The sequence below is a fragment of the Elgaria multicarinata genome, chromosome 22, assembly GCF_023053635.1.
Source record: "Elgaria multicarinata webbii isolate HBS135686 ecotype San Diego chromosome 22, rElgMul1.1.pri, whole genome shotgun sequence".
Taxonomy (NCBI): Eukaryota; Metazoa; Chordata; class Lepidosauria; order Squamata; family Anguidae; genus Elgaria; species Elgaria multicarinata.
Genome location: NC_086192.1, coordinates 10665807 through 10692877, shown reverse-complemented (window position 1 = coordinate 10692877; position 27071 = coordinate 10665807). Strand labels below are relative to the sequence as shown.

The 27071-nt window shown below is 44.0% G+C and overlaps 1 protein-coding gene across 1 annotated transcript in view; it reads left to right on the top strand.

Annotated features, from left to right (window-relative positions):
* PPM1E (protein phosphatase, Mg2+/Mn2+ dependent 1E) overlaps window positions 1–27071 on the top strand; it is an 81890-nt gene that overhangs the window by 43285 nt on the left and 11534 nt on the right. The window contains exon 2 of the mRNA XM_063146483.1: window positions 24703–24821. The gene's annotated coding sequence lies outside the window, so the exon portion shown is untranslated. The remainder of the gene's footprint in view (window positions 1–24702; window positions 24822–27071) is intronic.

Here is a 27071-nt window from a genome sequence, read left to right as displayed (position 1 = left end):
AGTATAATTGACCTGCCTTGTAATCCTTTGAATATTCTGCTTCTTCGTGTATCCATCATGGTATGTGATAGATGTCATAAAAGAGCACTTTTTATCAGCTTAGGCTGATATACCAACTGCGCCCTTATCTGGCCAGAGATAGCCTAGCTACAGTTATCCATGCTCTGATAACCTCTCGTTTGGATTACTGCAATGCGTTATACGTGGGGCTGCCTTTGAAAACGGTCCGGAAGCTTCAGCTGGTACAAAACAGGGCAGCCCGTTTACTAACAGGGACTGGCTGGCGAGATCACATTACGCCAGTCCTTTTACAACTTCATTGGCTGCCAGTCCAGGTCCGGGCCCGATTCAAAGTGCTGGTATTGACATTTAAAGCCCTAAACGGTTTGGGGCCAGGTTATTTGAAGGAACGACTCCTCCCATATGTACCTACCCGGACCTTAAGATCATCTACAGGGGCCCTTCTCCGTGAGCCCCTGCCAAAGGAAGTGAGGCAGGTGGCTACTAGGAGGAGGGCTTTCTCCGCTGTGGCACCCCGGTTGTGGAATGAGCTCCCCAGAGAGGTCCACCTGGCGCCTACACTGTACTCCTTTCGTCGCCAGCTGAAGACCTTTTTATCCACTCAGTATTTTAACACTTAATTTTAACTTAAATTTAAACTTTACTGTTTTAACTCTGTATTTTAACCTTATATCAATTTTGCTGCGTGGGTTTTATCCTGGTTGTGCTTTTTATACTGTATTTTGTATTTGTGCTTTTAACCTGTCGGTTGTTTTATCATGGTTTTAATTTTTGTGAACCGCCCAGAGAGCTTCGGCTATTGGGCGGTATAAAAATGTAATAAATAAATAAATAAAGTCTCAATCCCTCGGATGCTTCCCAGCTCTTGTTGGCTTTCCCCCAGGGTTCAATTCAAAAGTTGCTCTGCCTCCAGCGATTTGGTTCCATTTTGGTTTAAGTGGAGCCCGTCCCTCTTGTACAGGCCCAGCTTTTCCCAAAATGCTGCACTGGCATGTCGTGCCACTATATTTAAACAGTAAACATAAGACAAGCCAGGCTGGATCAGTCCAGCATTCTGTTCCCGCAGTGGCCCTCCAGATGCCCCAATCCCACAAGTAGCACATCACAGCATCAACACATACACCCCAGCTCGTGTGCAGCTGATGCTGGAAGTGATATACAACCATCATGACTCGTAGGCATTCATAGGCAATGAATATCCCAGGCAAATGGAGGGGTCATCCCTGCCTGTTCCCGGGATCCCCTGTGTGTCATTTGGATGCACAGGAATGATCCTGGGACGATCCTGGGATATAGGCCTGGTCTAGCTATGGCCATAGCCTCCGTGATAGCCTTAACCTCTGTAGCTGGGGATCCACTGTTTTCCACATTCTGACTAGACAGTTCATATTCCCATTGAGCCCAGTCCTCATATGGACATTCATCTTTGTGACAGTGCTAATCGTTGGGATTGTGTTGAAATAATTTCAGTTTTATTCACGTAATGGATTTTTTACAAAGTAGCCTTCTATTAGTTTCTCAGATTAAATGGGATAACTTTTTTATGTACCCCAGTTTTAAAGCCTGTCCCTCATAAGAAACTAGAAAATATTTTCTCTTCCCAATTAGTGCTGTTGTTTCTTTCCTTTTTTTAGTGCTAACAAAGACTGGAATTAATAATATGCCTTTTGTTAGCAGTTGGCGCCTTGAGTTGCCCCTTTCTTCTTCTTGCTGTTTTGGAGTCTTTTATGAACTTCTTATGTCTCAAAGCAAATAAGTACAGTGTTTTGTCCAATCAGCTTGAGTGTGGCCTAAGCTAAAACAGGCCACATTCAGGTAGCTGGAGACTGAACATGTTAAGATACATTTTGAAAGGACATCTTGACCGGTTTAATGGCTCTGCATTGTAGAAATATGTTCAGCTCTGAGTAAACCATGACAAGCTAATGGCCATGCATATTTTAATTTCACATGGTCATTTTCACGTACGTGGCGTGGCAGCCACCAAAATACAGTTTATGGTTATGTTGCATAGATTCTGCACCCTTATTTCCTGTTGTTCTTTCCCAGCATTTTATATGTGCTGATGGTACCTTCTGCCTCTGCTCCTTCCCTCTTGGATAGCAATGACACATTTGCTAGGTTTCCCAGAGAAAGTAGTGTGTTTCCATGCAAGGCAATATAATTATTGCATTTCTAAAGGCTTCTAGGTTATAAAGTGCCAGGGATTCTAAGTATTATCATTGCTGCTTTCCATTTTTTAAAAATTTAATATTTTCACATGAAATTCTTTCTGCTTGTACATGTTACCTATTGCAAGCTAGATACGAATGATTTGGGAGTCACTCTGACTGCTGAATAAAATGCTGGCATTACTCCATTTGAAGTAGCCTTGAGCCAATCATCAATGAGGATGACTCAGCTTCCATGATTGTCTCAACTCACAGAGCTTCAGATGAATTCTGCTGATATGAAAGATGCCTTATGCTTTGAATATGTTTATTGCTTGATCTTAGCTTATCCCCCAGATACCACCAGATCTGCTTATCTTCCTTTAAATTAAAATGATAGAAAGCTTTGAGCTTTACAGCAAAATTCTGCAAGTTGGATAACTTGCCATAGGATTCCCCACCTCACCCCCAAGACTGCAAACAAAAATGTGTGGCACAGAATTTCGACTTGTTTTTTGGGGAACCGAGAAAGAATAAAAGAGGCAGTATAGGCCCTTGTGGGATAGGAGAGGAATAAATATAGGAATGTCCAAGGTGCTATTGAAGTCATGACTTAATTCGAAACATTACTCACTCAGCTCTGAAACGTATGACTGTATTAATAAAGAAGAAGAATATATCTGATAGTGTGCTGTCTCACCGATGTTAACTTTAGCTCCTGCTAACACCGTCCAAAAGTGTACCAGAAGTGTACACACAACTGATGGGGCAGACAATTTGCCTATAAAAATGCATGACTGGGGAAACAGGCTTAATGAATTCAGATCTCGCAGAGCCAGTTGGTGCTTAGAAGTGGGTGCCTTCCTCAGCGTTTCATTGGTTTGAGAGATCTGCATTTTGCCACGACATCTGAATGTCACACTAACCATAGTTTGGCTCCTGAGCAGGAATTAAAAGCAAAGGTTTTAAGTGGGTAGCCAAGGATTGGCCCAATTCAGACGTCATGGCAACCTCTGCATTTCCTGAATCATGGAGGCCCTCCCAACTGTCAAACCATGCTGTCTACCGCAAAACCAGCAAAGAGACATGCCTGACGTAATCCTTTTATTTTTAATTTATTTTTTTCCTTATTTTTTTCAATATAGCTATCAATTTCTCCAATTTTTGCTTAATGATTTTACTTGTGGTGCAATCCCATACACAGAAAAAGACCTACAACTCCCAGAATTCCCCAGCTAGCTATCCTGGCTAGGGAATTCTGGGATTTGTTGAACTGTCTAAACATGCATAGGATTGTACCTTTACTCTTTGAATATAGGACAAATTGAAGAAGGGGGAGTTAATGGGGGCAGGAGGGGGGAGGTTTTACTGTTTGTATTTTGCTGGAAAATAAAATAAAAAAATCTAAACTGTAAATAACATCAACAACATGCTGTCTGAATTAACCCTTTGCCTCTACGTTGTTGCTGTTGTTTTCATTTCAGCTCTGCTTGCAATCCATCCGCAAATATTAGGGACCACTAAATAGGATTAGGTGGTCAACATTACGTGGCCACTTCAGACTAAAAGTGTCAGGGTGCCACTAAGGGTAGTGGAGTGCAGGCCAACTCTGTAATATGGGTCACCTGTAGTGGATTTAACTTCTTGTGAGCTACATGTGAAAATCAGAGTTGTGAAGCTCTGGGAGATCTTTTCTCCTTTGCCCTTTCTAAATTGCCCTTGTATTTCTACTTGGCCTTTTCTGCCTGTGGAGCTAACAGCAGCTTTGTGGGAGGGGGACCAAACCCTGACCCCAAAGATGCTAATCCTGATCTATTTTGGCCTATAGAAAGGAAACACTTCTGTGCAGGCGTCATTGAAACAAACAGGAGCTGCAGAGGAGAATGTTCTGTGGGCTTATCGTCAATGTTAGTTAATGGGAAGAGGTGCAATTTGAATGTTCCACATCAGGCATGAAACTGTCTCGGGCCAGACCTGGGTGTGCAGATTAGTCTATTTAAAAAAGCATTTCTGTTGTTTTGAAACGCTTTCCTGAGCGGTTGGCTGATCCCCCTGCGGCTTTAAGAGCAAAAGAAATGCACATTGTGTAACGCTCCCCTGCTAGACTTGTTCGAAATCCTCACCTCATTCAGAATCAATCCGTATAACCTCTGTGCGCAGAAGATCTATATATAGAGGCAATGCTGCAGGCGAGCTAAATGGTTCTGTGGGTCCGGGAAGCAGAGGCAGCGCGTTGAGAAACAAAGCCTCATATTTCGTCTTCGTTTTGTGCTTCGTCATTCGGTGGCTGACGTCTTCGTTTTAATCGCTGAGCCCACTGTCTGGATAACATCAGAACGCAGATATTATGGTGGCATTGAGGGGTGTTTTGAGTGTGGATAACTGCAGAGAGACTATTTTTGTTTGTGTAGCAGCGGGCCAATAACATTGTTGCCTGGAGTTTCATTAACCCTTTTGCAAAGGAATCCCAGGTCCTCCATCCCTTACCAAGGAATGCAGTGTCTGTTTTGGCATAAGCTTTGTATTGAATTATCCAGTCTGCTGCCAACTTATTTATCCCAGAGTCCTAAACCTGATTATTTTACTTCAGGGGTACCCTGAATAAGCCTATTACTGAGCAAGTGGCCAAATTTTTGAATCTGGCTATTTCTGCTGGGGCACCCCGGCCGTGGAATGAGCTCCCTAAGGAGGTTCGCTTGGCACCTACATTATATTCTTTTAGACGCCAGGTGAAGACCTTTTTATTCTCCCAGTATTTTAACAGCCTATAAATTAATTTGAACTTGCTGTTTTAAATTTGTATTTTAAATTTGTATTTTTTTGGCTGCTGTTTTTATCTCGGTTGTGCTTTTATATTGTATTTTATATTATGGTTTTATACTGTTGTTTTATACTTGAATTGTCTTAATTTTATAAACCGCTCAGAGAGCTTCGGCTATTGGGTGGTATAGAAATGCAATAAATAAATAAATATTCTCATTAGACCACTCATGGATGTCTGATCATTATTTTAAGCCTACTTACTAGCATTTTCACAGATTTTGTATCCCTTCTTCTTTACCATCATGTATTTTCATTACATCTGTGTACTTATATGTTGTAATGGTGGTCTGTTGACTGTAAATAAAGATTGATTGATTGAGGAATCCCAGGTCCTCCATACCTTACCAAGGAATGCAGTGTCTGTTTTGGCATAGGCTTTGTATTGAATTAGCCAGTCTGCTGCCAATTTATTTATCCCAGAGTCCTGAACCAAAATATACTGGCATAACTGACTGTAATCCCGGAAAACACTGCAGAGCTAAAATGAACGCCAGTCTGATCCTTTAATTGATACGGCCAAAACTGAGCCCTTTTCATTGGTTGGCATAGCATGTCTTAAGGCCTGTTTCACAGTGAGGGAGGAAGCAGCAGCCAGGCCCCTCTCCACCGTGCCTGGGTCCAGCTCCAGCTGAGAGCCCCCTCCCTCCTGCTGTCACCTGTAACTGCTGAACTTTGCAACTAAGATTGTAGTGCCTGAATTTCCTTTCCTTTCCCCCCTCCTCCTCCTCCCTCCCAATCCCCTTTCCTTTTGTGTCATGTCTTTTAGATTGTAAGCCTGTGGGCAGGGACTGTCAAGAAATACTTTTGTAAGCCGCCGTGAGAGCCTGTTTTGGCTGAATGGCGGCATAAAAATCCTTAAATAAATAAATAAATAAATAAAATAAATAGCAACCCTTTGGGGAGGTGGTTGTTATCCTACCCAGCTCTTGGGGTGTGGGTGGTATGTGTTTGGCCTAGAATTCCCATCAGCCTTAACCAGCATAGCCAGTGGTGAGGGATGTTGGGTGTTGTAGGCCAAAACGTCTGGAGGGCCATACGTCGCCCACCCCGGTGTAGCAGAAGGTCTCAAAAGTGAGGCAAGGCAAGGTAGCATCAGGGGTGTGAGGGCGGAAGCAGAATCCCTTTGTCCAGACCAAAGGAGGGCCCCGTGCTGCAGGGTACAACGGGGTCCTGACAGTATAGGGGTGGTGAGAAACCAGCTATGCCAGCCTGTACGAAAAACCACATGAATGTCGCTTACTGCAACAACATCATTGGAACTGGCATCTTGAAACGTATACTTGTACACATGCAAGTACCATAGCAAAATATCCAGTGTCCATACATGTTGGTGTGTGTAGTTTCTCTCAGGAAGATTATTTCTCTTTGGGGAGGGGGCCTTTAGGATCTGCCCATGGATCACTTTGAGTGCCCGCTCTTAAGATGTGACCTGCTTAGCTTTAGGGATGGAACCATATCAGGAATCTTAAATGCCATTTTCTGTGCCCCTTGATGTGCTTTTGTTTCTAGCAATGCGAGAGGGATTTTTTTGCTGGATGTGGGTGGAGTCGTAGCGCAAAACATAGTCCCTATCAAGGAGAAAACCCAAATTGTTTGAAAGTTGATTTAAAAAAAAATGGGTGAGAGGAGGTTGAATATTAAAGAGGAACATTGATTGCAAAGTTTTGTTATATAACAGTAGTGGGGAAACCTCAATATATTTAAAACAATTGCCAGGTTTCTTCATTATAAGTTCTGCTTGAGATTTTAATGTATATTCCGGTTCTCTTACAAGTCATGTATGTAAATCAGCTGGAGAAATGTGGCCGGATTTGCCATTTTTCCACCTATGTCTCTTTAGGGAATCCTTCAAAGAGAGATTTTTTTGGAGCTGTGCTGCTTACATCACAAGCCCTGTAAGAAGCAGGTCTTTGGAGGGGGGTGGGGCGGCTGACATCATGCCTCTCAAGGAGACCTACTCTACACTCTTTAATGTGCATATTACTTTCCCCCTACCATCCTTCTGTACTGTAAATAATTCAGTTTCTTTAGCTTAACTGCATCTGGCAACTGCTATTTATTAAGAATGACGGAAATAATTACGAGGCTCTGTTAGAACAGAATACATTTGGGATTCAAATGTGAAAGTGAGCACTTAGAATGTTTTGATCATTCTTGAGAGATTTCTTTTAAGATACTTTCCCCCCCACCCCCACCCAAGTTTTATACCAGCTCTGCAGCGATCACAGGGCCCTGGAAAAGAAGCATGTGGTTAGTTCATACCTAATCCTGTTGAATAGTATTACGAAGTGCATTGATTTATTTATAAACTTTTCTATACTCCCCTTCCACACTTGAGACTCCAGGGCGGTATACAACATGTTGAGACTTTCTTATGTTCGTGACATGTGGTGAGAAGACGGATCATGTGGGATGGAAATGTGAAGCCAGGTGTCAGGAGGCGGGGGCAGGCAGTCTCTTGGATGTTCTAACTCTGGACTCCCACCATTGAGAAGTAGGTTGGAACAGATCTATCACCCTTCGGCTGTGGGGCGGTATATAAATGTAATTAAATAAATAAATTCACTATTGTTTATGTCAGTGGACTCATTCTAATCAATATAGAGCTTACCTTGGCATTACAGACCAATTTAAGACCAAAGTGAGAGTTTGTTTGTTTTTTCCATAGTGAAAAGATCCTTATCAAATGAACCATCCTTTATATACATACCTTACTCTTGTGCTGTTTGTATCCATTTTGCAATAATTGCTGCTTAGTAGATTTTATGATCTGCATGTGTACACATGCACACACATCATCATCATCATCATTATTATTATTATTATTATTATTATTATTATTATTATTATTATATCCCACCTTTTCCCCAATACTGGGACTCAAGGCGGCCTTACAAATTAAAACTTGTATAGTTAAAACAGATAGAAATATACAAAAATTAAAAATATAATTAAACATACTATAATATTAAAACATGTAAAACACAAATAACTTTCTTAAAAATCCAATGTATCCATCATTGATGAATGATGAATGATAAATTATAGTTCTCCACTCCTCTGCAGTTTTTTTTTTTTAATTTGCATCCTTGATTCAAACTGGTACAACACTTGTGATTCTGCGCATAGGGAGAGCCATAGTTCTGTATAGCACAGGCTTCCTGCCCTGATTTTTCCCAAGCAGCAGGACTTACGTTTCTGTATCATAGGAGGCGCCTAACTCCTAATGCATGCATATTAACAGGATTTTCTGCTTCACGCCCAGTGTGTTTAGTAGTCAAGATTTATATTTGTTTTCTTAAGATACCTCCCTCCTTTCCTAGTGAACCAAATATAATATGTACCAGATTTTGGCCCTGTGTTTGGATAATTGCAGGGCGAGAGTTCCTGTGCTTGGCATTGTTAGACTTGTTTATATATGAGTTTTGAGCCTCCCTCAAACTTTGGGCCCTGTAAGATGAAAGCTGGCCTGGGCTATCTGTGGTTCGTGCTGGTCTTTTGGGCTGTGCTTGTTCATGTTGCAGTGTGGGTGGATGGTTAGAATCCGTGCCCCATCCTTGTTGCACATGCGGCCAATCTAATGATGGAAGGTGCACGAGAGATAATACCTGCAGAGGTCCATGGTCAAGGAAATGCTAGTTCAAGCTGCCATATCAGCTGCAACGAAGACATCTTGATGAAGACCTTTTTGGCATGAGAGGAAATCTGCAACAATGGTTTAGGATCAAGGTTCAGGAGCCTCTCTTGGCGGGGGGCGGGGGGTCTTGCTTGTGGAGAAATAGCCCTATTAACTGTAGCAGCCAGTAAAGGGATATATTTCCCAGAAGGTGGAACTCCACACACACGCTGCGTTACTAAGCCTTAGGCTGTAAGTGCAGGACCTTCGCTTTCTGAAAATGTTTTTGCTTGGGGGTCTTGCCTGGAAGAAATTGGATCAGCTGTCCAGAGCTGATTGAGTAGCAACTGTTTAGAAGATTAGATCGCCAGGATCCAGCATCAAATTTAGGCACCTGAGCATCTCAGAGCATGCGATTTTCTCCAGCTCTGGATCCAACTCATTATTGACCTTTTTGTTTGTAGGATAAAAGTAGCTTGCTGGGTGAAACAAGGTAACGATAAGACGAGGGTGGCGAAAATTAAACACTATGCACAACACACTCTTGGGTCCCATGTGGCGTTCATCATAAGATCTCATACTCCCACCAATCACCGGCATGTGTCTTCTGGTGAGCATTAATTGCAGCATTAAGCTAACACTCACAATCTCCTCTACTAAATTGACATAATTTATCCAAACAAAATATATCTAAGGGGGTGAGAATTTAGCACATTATCCTTAACAGGAATGTTTGCATTCGGTAACTTTGATTACCCTACTTTCCATAGCTAAAAATACCAGTAGCACAAAGAGAGGGGGGGAAACATCCTTTTCCCGGGAGAGTAGCCCCACCGCAATAAGTGGAACTACCGTTGTGTAATTCCCTTTCATATCTTTCATCACTTTGACTCATGCAGTGTCGCGTTCCATGGGGTTAAATTTGCACCTTGTAAAGAAGCCATTCACTTTATTTTAATGAATTCTTGGTGGGTAAATGATAAAATGTGCCTTCAGGGATGGAGCAGGTTGAAAATCCAAATAAATCAAGAGGGTACGGTTTATATAGCACGTTCTTCAGTAATCGTAGAGTTCATGGGTGCTCCTTTATCTCTGAATATAATAAATGGCGTTCTTCTGCTTCAGCATGTTTTAGGTTATTTATGCAAGTGTCACAAGCACACACAGGAGCCGAATAAACTGGATCCTTGCAGAAGGATTACCATCTAACAACCTGGCAATGAAAGAATGAGAGGCAAGGACGATAGGGCAAATGAGACGGTGATCAAATACAGTAACATATGATCTTAAGATAAATTCATAAGGCTTCCAACCCCTTTAGTCAAAAATGGGTTTTCTTATTTTCCTTCTCAGTGGGAACAATGTAGAGGACTATTTTAATTTACACTGAAGGGAGTCCGTGAACAGTACCAAATTACTGCAATATAATTTGTCTTTCAGTCTCTCCCGACTAGCAGAAGTGCACGCAGCGAGGGGGCGCTGCGAGAGGAAGTTGTTCCCTGCAATAGGGTCAGTCTAGGAGCAGATGCTTACTGCTTAAGACCAGCTCCTGTTATGCCTCCCACGAGAGTGGGGGGGATCATCAGCATATTCATTGGGGGGGGGGGGCGGGTAGGGCTCCTTTCTGACCTCTTTTGAAGAGAATTCGTTGACAGCAAGATCATGTGGGTGTTCGTTTATAGTTGAAACTATAAGCCATAGAAAGTAGATGAGATAACAGGGTACATTTCTCCACGTTGGTTATTTTCTTGTTGTTTGGGATCTTTTCTTCTTTATTTGAGAACCCCTCCACAGCATTCTGGCAGGAGGGAGGCCAGTGTTTCCAAATAAAGCCATTACATGATGTAAATAAAACTTGCTGCTGGCTTTCATTCAAATATAAAATTAATTTAACCTCTCTCTCTCTCTCTCTTTTTTTATAGCGGAGCTGAGATTGGGGGATATTTCCTTTTCTTTACTAATGGAGCTATTAGAATGATATTGAATCATGCTGGCTCTCAGATTGACTGAGAACTACGCAGAGAGTAATCAATAGGTTCCTCTTTAACTTCCTGGAGTGGTTTTAAATACCTCCCCACCCTTGCCCCAGTCAAGTAGAACGTGCCCTGAGAAGACCGGGGTGGGGGTTTGAAATAGAATTAGTTTCTTAAATAGGAAGAGAGCTATCTGGACAGGCAATAAGTGTTCAGTTTCCTGCACCCCTTCTCATTTGTTGTCATACTGGCATGATCCTAGCTGATGCTGCTTCTTATTTTGATTTTTGGGAAGAACTGTACGTCCTTGGTCTGCACAGCTTGCGAATCAAGGAACCAAGCGCAGCCCACCAGATGCGTCGTAGGGTGCTTGGTCCACCCCACGGCTAGATCAGGGGGGTTGAATGCCTTTTGAGGCCCGGATTCTGTTTCAGAGGGTGGGGCTGAAGGCAAAAAGGGGGTGGGGCCAAAACACGAAATGCTTGCCTATCTTCACTTAAAGCTCTTGCTGCCAGGAAATAAGCCTTAAGAAAGGCATTTCTACCTTTTTTAGAATGGGGAACCAATTGCGACAAATCTGGACAACCTCCCAAGAGATGAGTGGTTGGGGGGAAAGGGAGTAGATAGACCTGATTTTGCTGCCCTCTTGGTACTACAGAGCCAGGATTTTCAAGCACTTGATGGCCCCTTTTGGCTGTGAGTGTCTTGGCCTCAACAGGACCATCTCTTTGGAAGCCAGGCTCCCTCCTCTCTAAGCTAGATGACATCAAACTGCTGAGGGTGGGTTGGACTAGCGCCACCAGAGGAAGAAGGGCCGGGCGTGAGCGGCTTCCGTTGCCCCTTGAATTCTAAAGGTTAGCGCTGCTCCGTTTGGCTTACTGCTTTTTGTATTTCAAGATGGCGGCTTAGGTCTTGTTTTACATGACTCATGAGGCTGAGTCCCGGTTCCAAATGCTTTCTAATAGCCCTCCTTTCAAATTCAGTTAGAAAAGGAGGGAACAGTCCTCCAGAGCCATGTACAGCGTGCGTTTCCAAACAAAGTCCTTTCCCGCGTACCTTCATTCCTTGCAGTTCACACCCCGTAGGCTTGAATGATTCATTAATGTCCATCGCTCCGTCACAAATCGCCAAATTAAGATGAATGGCTTAGCCTTAGCAGGACTGCGCACGTCATCCTGAAAACACATTAGACAACAAGGAGCCATGCATGTTGTTGGGGCTGTTGTATGTGCGTGATACATGGTGGCAAGTTCCTTGTTGTCTCAAGGCCATTTGGGCAGAGCACGCCTTATAGCTTCTTATGGCTTACTCGTTCATTGACAGTATATAACCAATAGAACCTGAAACCTTAAATTCATCTCAGATACTTGAAGTAAAGGGGGGGAGCCTTGTTAGCCCCTCAAAGACTAATGAATTTATTCTGCCATAAATCGTTGTGCTCTTCACCAGTTGCCACGAGGACAGTGTGCACTAAAGCTTATGCCAGAATAAATGTGTTAGTCCTTAAGGTGCCCTTCCTTGTTTTTGCTTCAGCGGAACATGGCTGCCCCTCTGGAAATGGAAGTGAATCTCTTCCAGCTGCCCCGCTATGGCTTTGACACGGGTGTATCGATAGTCACACCCCCACTTACCTGTGGCAAATAAGAAAGAGAGCTTTTGTAAATAGGAGAAAACAATTGCTATTCAGAGCTGGGAAGGGGTGGGGAATCATAGAATCATAGAATAGCAGAGTTGGAAGGGGCCTACAAGGCCATCGAGTCCAACCCCCTGCTCAATGCAGGAATCCACCCTAATGGAAGGTGGTGATGGAAGGGCACCTTCCATCACTGTGCTATATAGCTCTAAAGGGCTCAGGTTGTGTGCTGGCGGGCTGCCAGTCCTGGACCTGAGCGCTTTGTTGCTATATAATGGGAGAAGGAGGTAGATTCCTGGAGTACAGGAAAGGAAAAAAAATCGCCCGTCTCCATTCTCCTCTCCTGAGAGTGGCCCCTACAGCATATGGAGGAGTTCAACAACATGGCCTTCACCTCTGTGATTGTAATTACATTTCTGCTTCCAGGATAGTATCGGGTCTTAGGGACTCAAGCAGGCCCATTCCTTTCCTCTCCTCCATTTCCAAATTTTTCACCCCTGCTCCCATACCGTCACCACTGCATATATCCTGCAGGCCACTGAAAGATAAGACAGGCTGTTTTAAAACTGTATTTTCTTTTTAATTTACAAATGAAAATACATCCGTGTACCTAGGAAATCCACCCCACCCACCACTAATGAGAACTGAGTGGCCCTGATTTCCTTCTAAACAGGACCATCGACATTTGGTCTTAGAGGAAATAAGGATTGATTCTCCACCTCCCCCCCTCTTTCCTTTCCTTTTCTAGGCATCAATGGGCCACGAAGGACTTACGGTAAATCTGGACAGGCAGATTAGCAAGCTATTTTGTGAGCCGCTGGCTTTGGCAGACATAATTGCAAGGCTGCTTTGGCATCCCTGTGCCACGCACCCCCCGATCACCGTACAGGAACACGCACCCCTCCTCTCTGTCATCTGTTCCTCTTCGCGTAACATTTTCAGTGGCTGCCTAATGGTGCAAGCAGATAAATAAATAGCGATGCATGGATATGCAGTGACGTCTCACCTTTTTATTTGACCAAAGAGCAAGTGCCTGGAACTGGCTTTGAGATTAGAAGTCCTGCAATCTGCAGTGTATACTCAGCTGCGACACCTATTTTATTTAGTTTGACCTCCCATAATTAAAAAGGACCAGGTGTTTGCTTCTTGGATTTAATGCTTCTTGGATTTAATACTGCTCATCTCTAATGATACCTGACGTCATTTCAATATTGCTAAGGCCTTTTCCATGAGGTTTTTTTTTTTAGCGACAGATGTCTGAAAATGCTTTTGGCAGGTATGCAGTACAAGGGTTTGGAAATAGGACTGAGCAGTGAGAGCTACACAATGAGTGTGTGGAAGATTATCAGTGTTCTAGAATTATCAAGAAGGTAGGATGCCAGGATCAAAGTTACCCATTTTTCCCCTATTGTACTCTTGTCTGTGTTCATCTGGAATGTATTTGACAGTTCTTTTTTGAGTGAATAGCATACAGTGAGTTTTAAAAAATGATTTGGTTTTTATTGTTAGCTTATTTCAAATTCAGATCAGGCAGTATTTCTATCCCATTTGTAGTATGTGCATTACATTTTCTCTCTCACACACATTAAGATAATTACTGACGATTACTTGAAATAATGGGTTTACTGCACTTTCCCCCCAACATACAGTTACCTTCCCCCATTGTGAATCTGGTTTAAAGAGCTCCATCATCCATGCAGAGTCAAAATATGTAATGACCAGAATCAGCCTTGAAAATAACATCAAAACCACACCTCCTGTTTGTCTATCTTCCACTACCTTCCTGTCATCCTTCTTCTGCCTCTGCCACAAAGTCCTTGAGAATCGGTGTGGCCTAGTGGTTAGAGTGTCAGACTACGACTTGAAAGACTCGGGTTCAAATTCCCACTCAGCCTGGTTAATGTACTGTATAACCCGTTTTTAGTATTGTTCGATTTTATTTTCAGTCATCTCCTCTTCCTTCTTGAGACTGTCACCTGAGGCCTTAATGGAATCAATGTTCTGAGATCTTTCTGAGTTCTCTAAGCCTTACAGTAGGATAGCATTCCCCGACCTGGTGCCCTCTGGGTGTGTTGGACTACGACTCCCATCATTCCCAGTCCCAACACATCTGGAGGGCACCAAGTTGGGGAAGGCAAACCACAATACGGTATTCTTCTCGTCTAAACTCCTGGTTCCTTATACCTCTGCTTGTTCTGGACAAACAAAATTCATTAAAAAAAAATCCATACATACATCTACCTATAATACTACAGAGTCTGGATCCAACCCATTGTGATTGTTTTAACATGTTGGGATGCTGTGTTTTAGAATTAAAAGATTTGCATCCGTTTTGAGTGTCCAACCCCTTTTGGGCTGGGTGTTGTCAAGAGAGACCATGAAAAGATTGACAAACATGCAGTATGAGAGACTCCATCCCCTTCTTCTGACAGTCTTTGAGAGTGGAGGAGAATATTTTCAAATCTTTTTCTGGAGAAATCATAAATCTAAAGCTCCCCCCCCTTCCTTTTTATCAAGTAGATAGACTTTGATTGCCAGGAATGTTATAGCTCTATTTATGTCCTCGCACAAAAGTGGGGGGAAAGAAAATGAAATGAAAAATCTGATAGCAGTTTGTGAAGGACACATACTACTCTCGTATAAAAGCACTCTGATTCGCTACATTTAACTGCAGTGTCATTGGACTCTTTTCCCAGATCACCGCCCCTCTGAATGTTCCATCAAACAAAAGTAAGATACTAACGGCACAAAGCAAACACATTTCTTGCCACAGTCTGATGCACAAAATTGGCTGTTTCGTTGCAGTCACTGAAGACTATATTATCTAAAAGATGCATGGAGATTTCACATCATCTTCTGGAGGTGCAAACGTTTCTCTTCACGTACAAGGCATTTAAAAGGGCTTGCTACATTCTCAGTGCATGCTGTTGTGTGTTTTCTGAGGAGTTGAGCAGTTTTGGAAGAGGACACTATTGTATATAAATGCACAATTCCCTGCCTCTGGGTCAAGCAGAAGATGAGGCAGTTTGCACCGGAAGCCAGCTGTGCTCAGCACTAATTGGTTGGCATTTGCAACATCACCAACCCAGCTCCAACCATCCCTGGAGTGGTTTTTCAGCTCTTTAAAGGTTTTTTTTTAAAATGAAGTGATAAATGAACATTTAAATGAATAAACATTCATGCTTCACTAAGGGCAAACAGAACCTAGCCGCAGTGCAAAGGTTTAAAACGCAATACCAGATTTAAAGTAGAAACTGAAAAACTAAAACGCCTGGGAAAATAAAAAGGTCTTCCCCTGGTGCTGAAAAGAGCAACATGTATGCACCAGGTGAGCCTCTCAAGGAAGCTCATTCCCCAACCAGGGTGCCTCAGCAGAACAGGCTGCCTCTCTTCTTAGTCGCCGCTTCAAGGACATGCATCAAAATGCATTCAATATTGTGACTCCCCAATGGTCTACTTTGCAAATACGAAGATACTTATGTATGCAGGGCTTTGTTCAATGTTCTTTCTTTGTGGATTCCATCACCCCATATTTTCTACATCTTTCATGTTGGCTAGTGGAGTTCAGCATGGGGGTCTGGCAGAGCTGCCCCACGGCTCTCCACAGGGCTGGATTATGCCAAAGCGACATAATCTGAGCTCCAGCAAAAGTCATGGCCGAAGACTGTGGTTCCAGAGTGAGTATGCTATACCCACCTAGACAGAACTTCATTGGATAAATGGGATGGGAATCGCAATGTTTGGAAGTACCAAGCATTGTACCAGTGGGTTGAGCAGTTTTGGCCCTTGGGATCAGGGAGCAGGTGATGTGAAAGACCTTTGCCTGAGAAGCTACAGAGACATTGCTATTAAGATTAGGCAGTACACTTCTAGATGGACAAATAGTCTGACCCGGTATAAGGCAACTTCTTTTGCTCCTTATAGATAGAGCTCAATAGCAGCCATGCTATAGAACTCAATGACCACAGTGCTTTATGGAGCTATGAAAAGTCAAAGATGCTGAAAGGGAGGGAGGAAGTTGAGTCATTAACCCCTGTGGAACCTGGGCTCAGACAATCCCACACGGCTTGGGACCACAATACCTGATGGAACGCCTCTCCCGACGCGAATATACCCTGTCACTACGTTCAACATCTAAGGTCCTCCTCCGGGTGCCTACTCTGAGAGAAGCTCAGAGTGTGGCAACGAGGGACAGGGCCTTTTCGGTGGTGGCCCCCAGACTATGGAATGATCTCCCTGACGAGGCTCCCTGGCGCCAACGCTGCTATCTTTCCAGCGCCAGGTTAAGACTTCCCTCCTTGCCCAGGCATATGGCAGCACATCTTAATCACTCACATGTTTATTTTTTTAACGGTTTTTAATGCTGTATGTGTGTATGTTCTGTGTTTTAGAATTTTGTGTAATTGTTTTTATCTCAATTTTAGAATTTCTGTAAACCGCCCAGAGAGCTCTGGCTATGGGGGCGGTATATAAGTGTAATAAATAAATAAAATAAGTATTTTTTTAAATAAAAGTCAGTTCTACAATGACAGGTGGAAATGGAAGATGTCCTGAACAGAGACCTACAAATATCTGCTGAGGTAGTGGATCCTTTAATCAAATGGGCCACAATCTATCATGGACAACACACACACACACACACACTCAGTGCCTGATAGGCCCAAACAATGCATGCCTTCACCCACCTGCTCAAAACAGTTTCCAGCCCCAGAGATCCTCCACAGAAAGTCACAGATTGGGTCCTATCAGGGTACATCCCAAGGGTTCTTGTGGGTTCTTCTCATGTCTGGTACGTGTTGTCCTGCTTCCTTGGGATGTACTGGATCCAAGTAAAATGAGGAAAGCACTCACCCTTGCTTCCTGTGAGAAGGCAAAATGGCCTTAGGAAGAAAGCTCAGGTCTGTTACACTGCCTGGATTGATAGAAGTTTACGGACCAACAAAGTGCTGAGCTCAGAAACCCTCCTTGCTGAAGGAAGAAGGGATTATTATTTTTTTGGAGATAAGCAACTGCAGGGAAATTTTCACACAGAGGCCCAGAAGGAACTTTTGTAAGGGCCATGTCTTGGGGCGGCACCTGTAGATGGCTAGATGAGGGATACACCGTGCAGAAACAGCTTGATACGTGAGCGCGTAGAAGAGGCAATACTATAATGGCCTTGTAGTTGACTCCCTGTTAGGACAAGAAGACAGTGCTCATTTCTTCAAACTCCCCAGTTGAATCTTTAAATCTGACCAGGCAGAGAGATGAAGCCAACCTGGATCCGGAGGCAGCAGAAGGACTTTAAAGAGCAGCCTACCTTAGAGGAAGGAGCCAGGGCTTCTTCACTGCTGTTTCCCTGACAGCCTAGGACCCTTGGTCTTCTGGGAAGTGGAAGGTGCTGGAAACCACCTCTGTTCTTCCTTAGCAAAGTTTCCTCGTTTCTCATTCAACTTTGCAATGGGGCTGAATGGTGGGAAGGTGTACAACAGACCTGATAGTTCAGGGCATGTGCGTTCAATGTCTCTTTGGACTGGTATCTGTGAAGCAGTAGCTCATGTTGTGGTTTGAGTGGAGAAACGGGTTAGGCATCAGCCTTAAGGATCATCTCATTTCATTTTTGTTTTGCTTTTTGTGTGTTACCTTATGTTTTAATGCCTTGCAAGCCCCCTTGAGAATCCATTTGTGAACTACAAGATAGGATATGAATATTATACTAAAATTAAATTGCATATCTGTGCAAAGACTGCAGATATGCACTACTCAGAAATCATGTAACATTCGGTGGCTTTATACTATATCAGTTCCCATCAGCAACTGCTGAAAGGGACAGATTAATCTTGCCTTTAACTAGGCAACTGTCTCGCTAATCCATTGATGTTTCACAGATATTCTGCCTCCCATAAGAGATTTCCTTTCCCTAAAATAGGTTTTATTCGGTGTCCTTTTTTGCTGTCTCAACACTGTCGGTTCAAATGGATTTATGCAGATGAATCTTTCTGTTCTCTCGTGTGTGTGCGAGCACATTAGCTCAGGTTTTGCCATGTCACATTTGCACACTCCCTGCATCGTTGGGACTCAAAATAAGCGTCAGAGCTTTCACCTGCTGTGGAAAAATCGCAAGCCAGCATAGGTTAGATCAGATCAGTGTGCTAGCAAGGAGAGGAAGCTGGTGCTTCCAGGCTGAGGATGGGAGAATCTTCAGTGACACCCCAGCCAAGAATAGCACTCCCGTGGCGTTCCTAAGGTGTGCCAATAATCCTTTCAAAGCTCCACAGGCTGCTTATCAAGGATGGATTCTCTTTTCTCCTCTCTCTGGCTTCCTCTGCACCAAACCACTTCAGATAAAACACCTCTCCAGCTTTAAGACCCAGGGTCTTGGTGCCATATCTCTTTTAGAAAGAACCTTGGACCACAGCTTTAGGATACACATTTGTAAAGCGCACAACTACTGACTGGGTCGAGCATTTGAACTGTACCATAACTTACAACTGAATAACAGCTGCTGCTTTTAAATGTAACAGCCACTTGTAATATTTCCTTGCATTTTGTACATATGCAGAAAAGGACATGTCATGTCAGAGAAGCAGCAGAACCTGAGAAACTGTTGAGCTGTTGAGATAGGAATATTGATTTCCCTGTGAGTTCTATTATCTTTTATTAGAAGATGAACTCCCAACTCCAAATGGTGCATGAGAAACAGGAGGGGAATCTAAAGCAAATGATGATCCAATAGAAAGCATGGTGGCTTTTGTTTACACAAGGGTCTGAAGAAGATTTGCTGCAAAACAGCAAATGAATGACAACTTATCCATGGGTACTCTCAGAAATATAAAATTTGGATACAGGAGATTGCTTGTTTGTCATCAAGGCAAAGGAGATTTTATATATCGATAGGTAGGTAGATAGAATAATTATTTACTAGGAACTTCAAAATAAAACTAATAGCTTCGATCTCAATTGTATTAGGGCTATCAACCAATTCTAGAATGCTTAGTTGATCACCTATCTTAAATTTGCAAAACACACACACACACACACTTTCTGAGACATTGAAGTACAAAAGCACAATTTAATTAACAAAAGCTACCACTCAGGTGGGAAGGAAAAGTCAACTTTAATTTCACTCTCTATTACAAGTAATACAGCAGAACCAAAATAGCTTCAAAAAATAAGCAAGAGTGCCCTTAAATATCAACCTTGTTTCTTAAAGACCGACCCTCATGGATTCATCAATCTTCAGACTAATCTGCCAATTAAACTTTGTAGGCCTAAATAAAATTCTTTTGACTTCTCTACTGCTGTTCCTTTTTCAGAGATGGCGACCCCAGGCTAAGAGGTAGTGACTAGTTCAAGGGAATTCATGGCTTTGGATCCAACGTGTGTTCCCACACACACTCGTGCTCTCTGTCTCTCTCACTCACGCACACACCTATCATCTTGCAATAAGCAGATAGGAATTCTTCCTCAGTTTCTCTGCTTGACAAAGCCTTTTCCTCCCCTACCAGCATTAAGCTTTGGATCTGTATATCAATGGGGACTCCTTTTACAGTCTGCAGGGCTGCCTGCAGGGAGTGGGGGAAGAAAGCATTTATCATTTTACGCGTGAAGATTAGGCCCATGCCTGCTTTGACGTATGTAGGGGAGCGTCACACAGACTAAAACGGTGAAAGCAGAATAAATACTGGGGGTCGTGAATTATGTGGACGGATGGCAGCGTAAGGGATGAGAACGTACTCCGTAGTCTAGCAAGCAGGTTCTGGTCTGGTCTGGTCTGGTCTGGCAGCACACAGCAATCCAGTTAAGGTTCCTTAACAAAAGCTGCTGGAAAGCGATTTCGACTCTTCCCCGTCTCATGCAGAGGGACGGCCCGGCTGATCACTTCACTGCTTGCACTGCCGTCCTAGAAAGCCTCCCTAAGAAGATTTACAATGTACAGATGTCAAAGGCAATTAATTCTGTAGCCATCTGTTGGGTATTATTAGAAGAGAATATCCTGAATGCAGGAAGGAGAGCTTTCGTGGGTGTTTCCCCCCCTCAAGATGGGCCTTTACGTGGCGCAGTAGATTTTTATGTCAGGTTTAGAACAGAAATAGAACTGTGTGGAAGAAGATGTGTGTGTGTGTGTGTGTGTGTGTGTGTGTGTGTGTGTGTGTGTGTGTGTGTGTTTTAAAAAAGATCTCTTCCGTGCTCTGTGACTGGCTCCCTGATGCATAGAACCATTTCTTCTTATTTATTTATTTGTTACATTTCTGTACCGCCCCATAGCCAAAGCTCTCTGGGCGGTTTACAGAGATCAAATGTAGTAAGGTGACGTGAGCCTGCCCCAAACCGTTTCCCTCCAAGGTTAATGGATGGAAGCTGCCCGCATTTCAGTTCAGTGGTGTTATTCCCAGGACGGCAGAAGTGCAGCTGTGGGCAATGTGCCAAACGCCTACGTGCCCAAAGAGTCAGAAGGATTCACTTACAAAACCCATCTAATTTCTCCAATAACATCTTGAGTAGCTTTTGTGGAGGCCAGAATTGTGAAGGAAATAGCTAGGTGCTGGGGGGCTAGATACCCCAATTCAAGACTGCAGGTTTCACATGTGTGCATTGAACAGACCCACACAGGGAGCTGTTGGCAAAACCTAGCCTGAGAAAGGCTTTTCTCACCAGCTACTTACATCTCCCTGGTTAGTGTTATACTAATGGAAACACTGTATTCTTTAATGAATGCATTTCCATTTCATTCCATTTGGGAACTTTCTATAGGTGAGGAGTATTGGTGGGAACTGCTCCTCCCCCGCTGCCCAAGTGCATATGTCCCGAGCGGGGTTCAGCTTGCTCCCTCAGTTTACTGAGGACAACATTGCGGCCTCAGAACCAAGAGCGATCTTCAGTACCCAGCATCGAACTCGAGTATGACACCGAAGAGGGATGGGTGGGTTTATGTGAATGCACAGATGACTACTTGAAGAACTGCAGCTTTGTGCATCCCGCCTAACTAGCTCACTTACCTGGCGGCAAGTCAGTGCCCTATTGTGGGAGAGAAAGGAGAACCGCTTGGCCAAACGTGCAACCTCTTCGGGCCCATGCTTCCTATCAGTAGTGCCAGATAAAAGTGGATGATCGTGACGGTGCAGCAGAAGACCCGCTTTCTCAAACGCTACCGATGTAGCAACACCTCAGGTCGAATGTGCTTTTTGTGGTGGGAAGCGATGCATATATTTTAAAAATAGTAATAGGTAAGGAGAAAATGGTACCTGTGGCAACAGAACTTCCTAGCAGGTCTCTTCAGAGGTTTCACTTTACTCTCTCTTTTTTGAGAGAGAGAGAAATCTTTTAGGACAACTGCCTGGATGACTAGGGTTCTGGACTACTTTATTCTGTAGGCAGGTCTCTGGCCAAAGGTGCTTTCAATCTGAACTTTGCCAGAAGGGGACGGAAGAGAGGCCAGAGGAAGAAGGGCTGAAGAAGAACGAGTGTGGTAAGGGATACTTAAACTTTATTGCAGTTGGGGATGGTAGGGTGGGAGCTTAAGAAAAGGCATTGTGGAACGAACGGGTGGGTTTTTGTGGATGGATTTAAAGGAGGGGGATTTCAGCCATAAACACCACCAGGGGATGTGTAAAATAGCAGGAGACCTTACACTGGCCAAGGACAAGAGTTGGAGAAGCCAATATAATGAACAGGCAAGGTTCCTGCTATGATTTTTCTCTCTTATAACTCAGTAGACCAAGCATTAGGCAGGTGCATATGTTCATACGGTAGTTTGGGCTCTCTGGCTTTGATATAGTGCTCTCCAATATCCCTTAGACATAGATATTGCAAGGGGCAGGGCCCAGGAAAATCACAAGCCAGCACAACACAGGAGTCTCTATACATGAGGCCCTCAGAACACAGGGGTTTGTGGGTAGTTTCAGGGATACACTCAAAGGACACGGTGGGTGGGTGTGGGCTGAGATCAAACAAAAGGAATTCCAAAGCTCACATCCTGGAATGAATAGAAATGTCCCTCACTTTCATGGTTTCGTGATTTAATTTGGGCAGGCCAATTTATATATGATTCTGATGGGTATACTGGTAGAAGAGGTCCATTAGGCGTTTCCCATCTTACTGACCCCAGGTATTTGACTCGGGCACAAGAAAGCCTTTAGTTTTGCAGGTGGTGCCCATTCCTTAACTAGCCAGTTATCTCATCTACAGGAATTTCCACCCATTATTCCCAGAGGTACAGGGTATTAACCTTTTCCTGCCTTTACTTGATAGTTTAGGCACAGCCATTTTCTTTTTGTCACCAGCGGAAGCCGTTTGGCAACAACATGGTGAAATATTATTGCATAGATGGGTTAGGCGATTGTCCGAATCTAAGAGGCTTGATAACTAGCATGTCAGTGAATGCTAGGGCCGGGAAAGAAACCCGTAATTCCTTTTGTAGACATTCCTACAAGAAAATATTTGACGGAAAAGAACGCAAATATCCAAACGTGCTTCATTTACATTCAGATTTCACAATCTGGCATGTTTTAGGACCAAATACGTGCATACGTATATATGCTTATGCCACCGCAAACACACAGTCTTATCTCTGTACGTTCTGCCTGTCATTCCGCACACACCCACAATTTTCAACCTCTTTGGAGAATTTTTGTTCTTTAACATTTGCAGAAGCCCAGGCCTCTTGAGCACACCTTAGTTTTTGATCAGTTGAAACTGCAGCTAACTGTGGCGTTTTACATGGGCAACGAACGTTCATGATAAACGTTCATGCACCGCCCTCAAGAAACCCCAAATAAATAGCTAAAGAAAGCCGTTCATGTTGGGGATCTGTGGGAAGACTGAATTTCGAGCACGCTGGAAATGAGATAGGAAGCGCATGCTGGCGTTGGTTCGCTTTTGCTGATTGATATGGAGTTCCAGCGTCCTGCTGTGTGCTAACTGGTATCCGAGGACTCACCTAACGCCAGGAAGAGCCAGCCCAAAGACTCTTAATATCCCTTGCGAGTCGTGGTTCATTAGCGTGCGTATCACCGAGCCTCGAAGGAACTGTGTGGGAAGACTGCACAATTGCTGGCGCTGAGAAGGGCTTCGTGTTGATGGCATTTAAGTTAAAGGGCTAGAACTTCACTCTTGGCAGGATATTATTTGGCGGGTATTGTTGGTAGTTTATTTTTAACCCTATGTTTAAGTAACTTACATAAACAGAAAATGCTACCAAAAAATGGAAATAGCCAGGAGATTTAGCATGTGCACTTAGGGTATAAGTCCCTTACATAAGGGCACTCTAAATTTACAGTTTCAAAAAGGGGGCTTCTTGGCATAAGACTGATAATCTGGGAGGTAGAGAGGAAAGTGGCTTTATAAAGGGACTGAAGAGAGTCGTCGCTCGGCGGTAGAGCAGCCACTTTGCAGGCGGAAGGTCCCAGGTCAATCCCCGGACATCTCCAAAGTCAGGCTGGGAACAGAGCCAGCCTGAAACCTCGGAGAGTCATGGCTGCCCATCCATGTAAACCAGCCTTCCCCAGTTTGGTGCCCTCCAGATGTTTTGGTCTAACAACTCCCACCGTCCCCAGCCAGCGTGGCTAATGGTCAGGAGTTCTGGAAGGTTTGGACTACTTGTGGGGTGAGGCTGAGACCTGTGGACTTCCGGCCAGAGAACCATGCACTCTTATCACAACACCAGTTTTACCCTCCGTGGCTAGTGGTCAGGAGTTCTGGAAGGTTTATTAGATTGTAAGCGTATGCGGCAGGGTCTTGCTATTTACTGTGTAATCTGTACAGCACCATGTACATTGATGGTGCTATATAAATAAATAATAATAATAATAATAGGTTTGGACTACTTGTGGGGTGTGGCTGAGACCTGTGGACTTCCGGCCAGAGAACCATGCTCTCTTCTCACAACACCGGTTTTACCCTCCGTGGCTAGTGGTCAGGAGTTCTGGAAGGTTTGGACTACTTGTGGGGTGAGGCTGAGACCTGTAGACTTCTGGCCAGAGAACCATGCTCTCTTATCACAACACCGGTTTTACCCACTGTAATGTTGTTACTGGGGGGAAGCACCTGTTTCTTTATGCTGCAAGATCCTGCTATGAGCTCTCCTAAGTCAGGTCGCCTTTTAAAACCGCTGGAGAGCAGAGTTGCATTTGTCGCCAAGGGAGTGGTGGGATATCTTTTCAGTAGTTACAAGCCTGACCCTGAGCAGATGAGAACACCTGGTAGATACCCGGGGGGGGGGGGGGAGGGGGTAAGGGCCACAATCAGCGTGAACCCGGAAGTTAACCCTGCTGCGACTTCTTACTGCTCCTTGTATTGCTCTTACTGTAATTGTTTTTAATACTGTAATTTAAATGTGATTTTAATATTTATATGTAAACCCACCAGGGATTTTATTACATTTAGTGGTATATCAATTTCACTTTTTTAAAAAATAAGTAAATTGGGTGCAGCCCATTCACATGTGATGCCAGATATTGCATTAGCTGAAAAATGGATTTTCCAATTTCGTTTTTTTTCCTCTTTCAGTAACTGCCCTTCCCTTCTGGCGGCTGCTTTAGCCCGTGCGACGGCAGACGAAGTCCTCCAGAGCGATCTCTCAGCACACTACTTGCCCAAGCATGAAGACAGCCCGGACGGGATCATACGTGAGTGCCTATGTCCGTGGTGTGCATGTCAGTCCTGCCGTCTTCCCTGTTACCCAAGCCCAGGACACGGACACACACCCAAAATTCTCTCCTGCACCTTCTTGGTGAGGTACGGAGAGTCGTCTCAGAGTAGGGGCAGGCTGCTCAAACTCCTCCATCCCAAAATACGTCTTGATGAAACAAAGACGCAGTGGAATTCAGGCTGAAAGAGGTTCTGCATTTCTGCTCTAGAGAACCGGGTAGCTTTACCAGAGACTTGCAGCTTTGTGATTTTAATGTCTTTTGTCTTTTTTTAAAGGGCCAAATATAACAAAGCAAAAGAAAACTCTCCCTGCTCCCTTGTTTGTATTTATGAAGCAGCAAAACTTTCCATCCGGCAGCTCGAGGCCACGCATTGTGGCTCCGCTGACTCAGCGGGCTCCGCCGAACGCTTGTGTTACGATGAAAGATAGCATCTCATAGGGCAAGCTGACAGCGTGTTTATTGTTCAGCCTGGAAAATAGATGGTCAGCCTTCCCTCTCGTGCTTTGCTCAAAATACCCAACCTAAACTTCTTACGTTGTTTGCGAGAGCAGTTGAGAAAGCCACACGGCCTACACTTCCTTGTTTGCAGGCGTTGCTGCCTTTCACAGCCTATGCAGGTGAATAAAGCAGATCTGTCATTGTTCAGGTTGAACAGCCCTCATTAGTTCCAAATTGAAATCTGTTAAATTCAAATAAATATTTGACAGTCTCCAAGGAAATGTTGACATTTTTTCAGACTAATCATCTACATGGAATATTTGAGGAGGCTGGAAATTCCTTGCAGTTGCCCTACGTGGAGTGCCTTTAAGCGTCTCATGTGCAGAGCCGTGCAGAGCCAAGGACATGGATGGAAACGTTAGTGGATTGAGAATATGGGTCCGCGCTGATGACTCTCATAGGCCAAACATGAGAAGCCAGATAGACCAGGAGATAAGAGAAGGGGCTGCGCGGCCTGGGCTCCAAATCCTTCAGCTGCTGCTTTAGCCTCCGTTTTCCATTTGAATGCTGGGTGGGATGAGTCCTTCTTTGCGTTTTCAAAATATGAATGTACAAGCAATTGCACACTAAATCTGCGGTGATCACAGAAATGGCTTAAGCTAGCTGCTAATATTTAAAAAAAGGATTCCAAGGAAGAATGGAAGGTTCTTGTGAGGATTCTCCAAACCTGTCCTGAAGACTGACCCAGTCATCAATGAGGACTCTTCCAAAAGCTGTGACTTTCCTCCCCCTTTTACACTTTTAGAACAAACCTGAAGGCTGCACAAGTCTGTGCTAAATGACTAAGGGCATATCCAAGAGATTTGGTTACATTAATAGTACATGTGAAATCAAGGAACCGCAAGGAAGGGGTTATAGTCAACTAGCATATTGCACTCTTCCAGTTCCCATTATCTTACAAACAGCTTCATAAGCTGCCTGCAATGCTTGTGCTACTGAGAAACCAAGCGCTGAGGAATTATTCCAACAGCGGCTGGTTAGTTTGGCCCCCATACTTCAGTGCACCAGGCTTGTGTCATCTGCTCCTTACCATGTTGAATATTATCATGTCTCTGCTGGGTATTTTCCTGTGTCGTGGTCATGCTGGACTGGGTAGTCTGGGCCTCTGGGATGCGTATGTGGTGTTGGCTAGGTAGCCTGCAGGCGAGAGAGATGCAGTCTCCTTACTAGAACCCCACCGCATTTGGGTGTGTGCCTGTTCCCCTGCGCTCAACTTGCAGATTTAGAATTAAATATCACAAAAACACCCTAACAGACGATACCTAGCTTCTAAAGCAACATCAATTTCCTCCGAACGGAAAGTGTAGGCACTCTACCCCACCAAAGGGTAGAACTCACATCAGTTCATTGGTTTCTGTTCACCACTCTGCTGCTAAGATCATCTTCTTGGCTCGCCGCTCTGACCATGTTACTCCACTTCTGAAATCTCTTCATTGGCTTCCAATTCACTCCAGAATCCAATATAAACTTCTCCTGTTGACCTACAAAGCTTTTCACTGTCTAGCTCCTTCCTATCTTTCCTCTCTCATCTCACACTATTGCCCCGCTCGTCCTCTTCGCTCCTCTGATGCTATGTTTCTCACCTGCCCAAGGGTCTCCACTTCCCTTGCTCGGCTTCGTCCATTTTCTTCTGCTGCCCCTTACGCCTGGAACGCTCTTCCAGAACATTTGAGAACTACAAGTTCAATCGCAGCTTTTAAAGCTCAGCTAAAAACCTTTCTTTTTCCT